Raw genomic sequence first — 5,959 nt, 5'->3', positions numbered from 1 at the left:
TCTCCATTACTCACGTCCACATGAAACGAAGGGGGGGGGGGGGGGGGGGGGTTACAACGTGTGTGAAAGAGCGTAAAGTCGTCAGTTGCAGCGACGATGCATACCCAAGTTGAGCACATACGTTTGTGTTGTGAAGGAGAAGCTTTATCTGAAGGAGCCGAGTGAAAGTTGCGTTTTAAGCATGAGGTTAGCTCTGCTGATGATGAATTCGACGCAAGTTTTGCACCTGAGGTTAGGAATGATATGAATGCCATAAGGTAAATTGTGCGTCGTTCGGACTATGCGCATGAATTTACTTTTCTGAACGTGAAGAGTCATTTGCCATCTTTTGAAACACGAAGAGATGTGATCAATATAATTTTGAATAGCACGTACGTAAATGCAGGACGTTATTTCACGGAATATGGTACAGTCCTCTGCAAATAAGCGGATATATGAGATAATGATATTAGTGAGGCCGTTATAAAGACCAAAGAGTTTCGGTCACTTCTGCTGTTAAGTTCAAGATGTCATATAAAACTGTTTAATTTTGCGTAAGGAGCTCAAGTGAACCGGTGAAAAACAAACTAATTTATTTATTTAGGTTACCCCTAAAGGCCCTCTAAAGAAGGGTATTACATAGTGGGGGGGATACAATAGTAACATTAATTATAACATCTAAAGAGGAAAGAAAAACAACAGCAAAATATTCTACACATTTCCGTCACAGCGAAGTAGCTTTTGGAATTTTTTTATGTTGGTTTCTGTAGCGATGTGCGATGGCAGGTTATTCCATTCAATGATAGTGCGAGGTATGAATGAATTGGCCTAAGATGATAAATGACACTTTGCGCGTTTAACTTTGAAGGCATGATCAAGTCGTGGAAAAATGACATCAGGTGACTGAAACAAATCACTGCGCAGTAGTGGATGATGATAAAGCTTATGGAAAAGTGTTAAGCGAGCGTGCTTACGACGACATGATAAGTCTTCCCGTTCAGCACGTTGTTTTAATGCTCTGACGCTAGTGAAAAGTGAGTAGTCTGAAAAAATAAAAATCACAGCATGGTTCTGCAAGGATTCGATGTTGGTGATAGCAGAGGCTTGATCAGGGTCCCAAACAGCCGCGGCATATTCTAGTTTAGGGCGTATTAGAGTGATATAAGCAAGTCTTTTAAAATGGATATGTGCGTGTTTGACAGTACGTTTAAGAAGACCAAGTGAACGGTTAGCAGCAGCTAGGGTGAGGTCGATATGGTGATGACATGTTATATCAAACTGAAGGTGCACGTCAATGTATTTGTAAGTGTTTGTTAATTCTACAGCGTTGTCATTGAGCATGTAATTGGTTGAAATGCGAGCTGTACGACGAGTGAAAGATATCTGTGTAGTTTTAGAAACGTTTGAAGTCATTAACCAGGATGAGCACCATGAGCTTACTGCGTTCAGGTCAGATTGTAGGAATTGGCGGTCACTGTTATTAATAATGTTAGGGTAAATTACGCAGTCATCGGCGAAAAGACGAACTCTAGATGTTACACAGGCAGGTAAGTCATTATTATAGATTAGAAAAAGCAAAGGACCAAGCACGCTTCCTTGGGGTACACCAGATGTTATATAAGTCGAAGAAGAGTTAGAATTACTAACTGAGGTATACTGAGATTTAGAAGAAAGAAAGTCCTTAATCCAGGCGAGCACGTTATGGTGGATGTTAAGCTGTGCTAGTTTAATAAATGTCTGTGATGAGAGACCCTATCGAACGCTTTTGAAAAATCCACAAAAACTGCGTCTACCTGAAAGCCTGCGTTAAGTGATGATTGTAAGTCATTAACAAAGCCAGCTAGTTGAGTGTCACATGAAAAACCCTTGCGAAAACCGTGCTGATATTTGAAAATAATGTTATGGTCTTCGAGGTAGTTAATGACTTGGTTATGAATGATACGCTCTAGCAGTTTGCAAAAGTTGCTGGTTAACGAGATGGGTCGATAGATAAGTGGGGAGGAACGTTCACCTGATTTGATTATAGGTATTACCTTTGCTACACGCCAGTCATTAAAAATTAGTCCGTTCGATAACGACTGGGAGAATAAACAGGACAAGATAGCGGAGATGCTTCTGGGTGTATTTTTTAGTATCTTATTATTAAAGCCAAGGTGATCCGAGCTACTTGTAATTTTGAGATTGTTTAATAAAACTGAAATACCTGCTTCGGTAATAACTATGTCAGGCATGCAGATGTTATGAAATATATTTAAGACAGGAGATGAGCTAATGTCTTCGTTGGTAAAAACTGATGAGAAGGTAACGCTAAGAACCTGAGCATAATCGGATTCATTGATTATGACGCCGTTACTGTCGGAAAGCAAAATGTCAGGATGAAAGCTAGAATTTATGATGCGCCAAAATTTACGAGGGTTGTTAGTTAACAGAGAGGACAAGTCATGATTGAAAAACTGACGTCGAGTGGATTTTAATAATGACTGGTATTTTCTGTCGGCCCACGTGCCTAAACTACAATTTTTTTTTAGCCTGCCGGTAAAGCCGCTTTTTTTTTTTGTTATTCATACGCCACAGCTTGTGATTAAATCATAGTGTTTTGCTGCTACATCTAATGGACGTAAGAGGCACAAAGTTGTCGATAAGGTTAGTAAGGGTAGTTTTGAATAAATCCCAATTTTGCTCAACACTGCGCAATAAATATTGATTTTTGAACTGGACAGTGAAATAATCTAATTCAGTATTAATTCTTTCATAATTAGCTCTGTTGTAACATCGGATTTGTTTAACAGTAGTTTTCTTTTCGTTAAAGGAACTGGTAATGCGTCCTGTTATTACGTCGTGATCTGAAATGCCGTCTAAATGAATTATGTGTGGACAAATATCAGGATTATTTGTTAGTAATAAATCAAGAATGTTGGCGGTGCTCGATGTGCGACGTGTGGGATTGGTGATAAGTTGCGACAGCGAAAAATCAAAGCATGATTAAAGAAACATATGAACTTCGGTTTCACTCGCTTAGACGGATTGTGTGAACCAGTTTATGTTGGGGAAGTTGAAGTCTCCAAATATGAGTAGTGTAGAGTTAGGGAAACGCGTACAAATTTCACACAGGATTCGATTAAATTCAGCAGAAAAGCAAACAGTCATATTAGGAGGACGGCAGATAGCACCAATGATTACATCAACTGAAAAGCACTTTAAAGAAACCCATACACATTCAAGAAAAGAACTAACCATCACAGGTACAGCCAACAAATTGTCTTTTACCGCCAAGAGTACACCACCTCCTCTACGATTTTGTCTGTCATTTCGAAAGATACTAAAACGTGTTTCGGTGACAAAAATGGTGTTATCAGGAACTGAGTCAGTGAGCCATGTTTCAGTTAGTGCTATTACGGATGCGGAGCATGAGTCGATCAGCGAAGATATTTCAAAAACCCTCGTTACAACACTTCTGATGTTAGTGTAAAGGAAAGCAATGGTTTTATTGGCATTACATGATGATCTTTGTGAAGAATGGGAAGCTGGTGCTTTATCTGGGATAAAAGAAAAAAGTCACTCTTCCGTGGATTGGCGAAAAACGCAGACTACGCGGGCAGCCTGAGTGTCCCACACATAGACGTCATTATTAATGTGCAGCTTATTAAAAGCGAGACGAATGCGGTCACCTTCCTTTTTTACAGATTTAGCGTGCTGCCAGAGATTACGGCGCTTTTGTCGGACGGCCTCAGAGTAATCACGAGAGATACTGTAATCTGTGTCCTTCAGCTTGGAACCGTCGCTCAGCACCCATTCCACGTCTTTATCATTATAGAAGTTAGCAATGATAGGTCGCGTCTTTTGTGTCGAAAAACGACCCAAACGATGTGCTCTCACGATCGAAGTTGGCGCCACACCAATATTACTCGAACAAAATTCACTTATGAGTTGCTCCGAAGTAGCCCACGTTTCATCGTCTGTATCTTCGATACCTTAAAAAAGAACATTTCACCGCCTAGATCCGTTTCCCAAATCGTCAATTTTGACTTGGATTCTAGATATTTCTAAGTTAGGGGCTAACGAGGACTGTGCAGATGGCGTCAATTCGATTTTGGATTCCAATTCAACCACACGCTTTGTTAGTGCATCCAAGTCATTCTTCAGGCTGATGTGAATGTTAAGGACCTTATTCAAAGATTCCAAGATGGTAGTATGGCTAGTTTAAATACGTTGGACCGCGAGAGCAACGTTGTCCAACTTTTCCTCTTGTGTCTTAGTCATGGGCCCATGGTTGGGTTTAACGTCGCCACCAAGAAGTAGGAGGCGCCAAAGGTACATCAATGCAGCATGAGCACTTTTGAAACAAATGGGTGGCCACGACACCGCGAAAAGACAAAAAAACATCATAGCTACGGTAAGAGTATGCTTTGTACTGACTAACCTGGAAGAACATCAGCGGTGAGCGTGACGTCGTAACTGCGGTGCCGTGGCCCGGTGCATCCGAGAAATGCGCGCGTTTTTCAGCTGTTTGGTCAGCTGACGCCGTTCCACGTTGCCGGACTTCGAACGCCGTAGCGTCCAGAACTGGCGGTGGCAGTAAAGGAGGCGATGATGCGGAGTACTTGACAGACAATTCGGTCGCACAATTCCTTGAGGTATCGGACACCAAAAGGGTTGTGGCGTGACCAGTCGTAGTGGTGCCGGCGTGACAGGTGACAGCTGGCCCAAGAACGAAAGCAGCAGCACCTGGAAGAACATCAGCGGTGAGCGTGACATTACGATGTCACGCTGTCAGTTACGATTCACGCACTCGTGAATCTACAAATGATTCGCGAGTGCTTTCAGTGGATCTTCTCTTTCGTCATATTCACTGGCATATCAGCTGATTACCTTGCCCAAGAGTCTTGGTAACACGCATACGCGTGTGCGGCACCCTACGTGCAAAAGTGTATGTCTATTTTGAATTTGTTTGGTGCAGTGATGTGCTAGTTTGGGCATTTATGTCTGCATACACAAGGGCAGATGTCCTTTTTGACAAGTGGAATTGTGGCTGCTGTCTTCTGGTGCAGTGTGCGGTATTTGGGCTTACGCTTTAGAGCCTGCATACGAAAGGTTTTCTGGAAAAGGAAACTGTGGCTGCTATCTTCTTGTGTAGTGCTCGGTGTGTGTACTTGCGCGTTTCGACGTGCATCAAAAGTTGAGAGCTGTTCTCTGCACATGTGCTGATGTGTATACAGGGACAACTGATGTTTATTAAAGTGGTCGCCAATCGTTCGTGGCTGCTACGAAAGAGCAGAGTTCTCTGAAACTGTGCCAATATGCATGCAATGACAACTGGTGTCCATGGAAGTGCCGCCAAATATATGCACGAAGTCTCAATAGCTTGAATCGCCACAACGAACTTCATTGTACCATCCCACCATCACCCTCCCCCATTCGTGCTCTAACTCACATTTCATGTAATCAATTTTATTCCTCTTCTTTAAATATGCCATGAATAAACTTGATAAATTATGTCGCCAACTCTCATCACGTCTACTTCCTAGGTAGTCACATTTTCCTGCCACTAGTAGGCGCTGAAGAAGTCAGTCTTTTCTCAAAATCAATGACGGTCATATGTGTACCTCATACGACCGCTATATAAAATTGTGCAAAATGCATCGAATGGAAACCAGCGTTGAAATCCCCAAAACGACCTATATTTCGCATAAAATAAGGAAGGAGAGCTGCGATTATGAGGTGAAATGCAAAAGTCAATTTGTGACAGAAAAACTGTCCGTTGATAGATGTCAGGCGACCGAGCCGCTTCACTATCCGACAGCATCCGCCAGTTGTTAGAAGTCAGGGGGGTTGAGACGCTCACGATCCCACCTCTGACCCCAATTGTTAGATGTTAGGAGCCTAGTGGGCCGTTAAAAAGTCAAGGAAGGTCGAGGATCACACTGTGTGGGCAGCGGTTGAGGACGGTGAATAAAACAGGGATGTGATGACCGGCAAGGGT

General features: G+C 42.4%; 1 protein-coding gene across 1 annotated transcript in view; it reads right to left on the bottom strand.

Annotated features, from left to right (window-relative positions):
- Positions 1–4,492, bottom strand: part of LOC146185943 (amine oxidase [flavin-containing] B-like) — a 65,014-nt gene extending 60,522 nt beyond the window's left edge. The window contains exon 1 of the mRNA XM_084606864.1: positions 4,400–4,492. The gene's annotated coding sequence lies outside the window, so the exon portion shown is untranslated. The remainder of the gene's footprint in view (positions 1–4,399) is intronic.
- Positions 4,493–5,959: the final 1,467 nt, after the last annotated feature.

This window comes from Amblyomma maculatum, chromosome 6 (genome assembly GCF_055883805.1).
Source record: "Amblyomma maculatum isolate TAMU_Amacu chromosome 6, ASM5588380v1, whole genome shotgun sequence".
NCBI classification, from domain to species: Eukaryota; Metazoa; Arthropoda; class Arachnida; order Ixodida; family Ixodidae; genus Amblyomma; species Amblyomma maculatum.
This window is presented reverse-complemented; position numbering and strand designations above follow the sequence as displayed.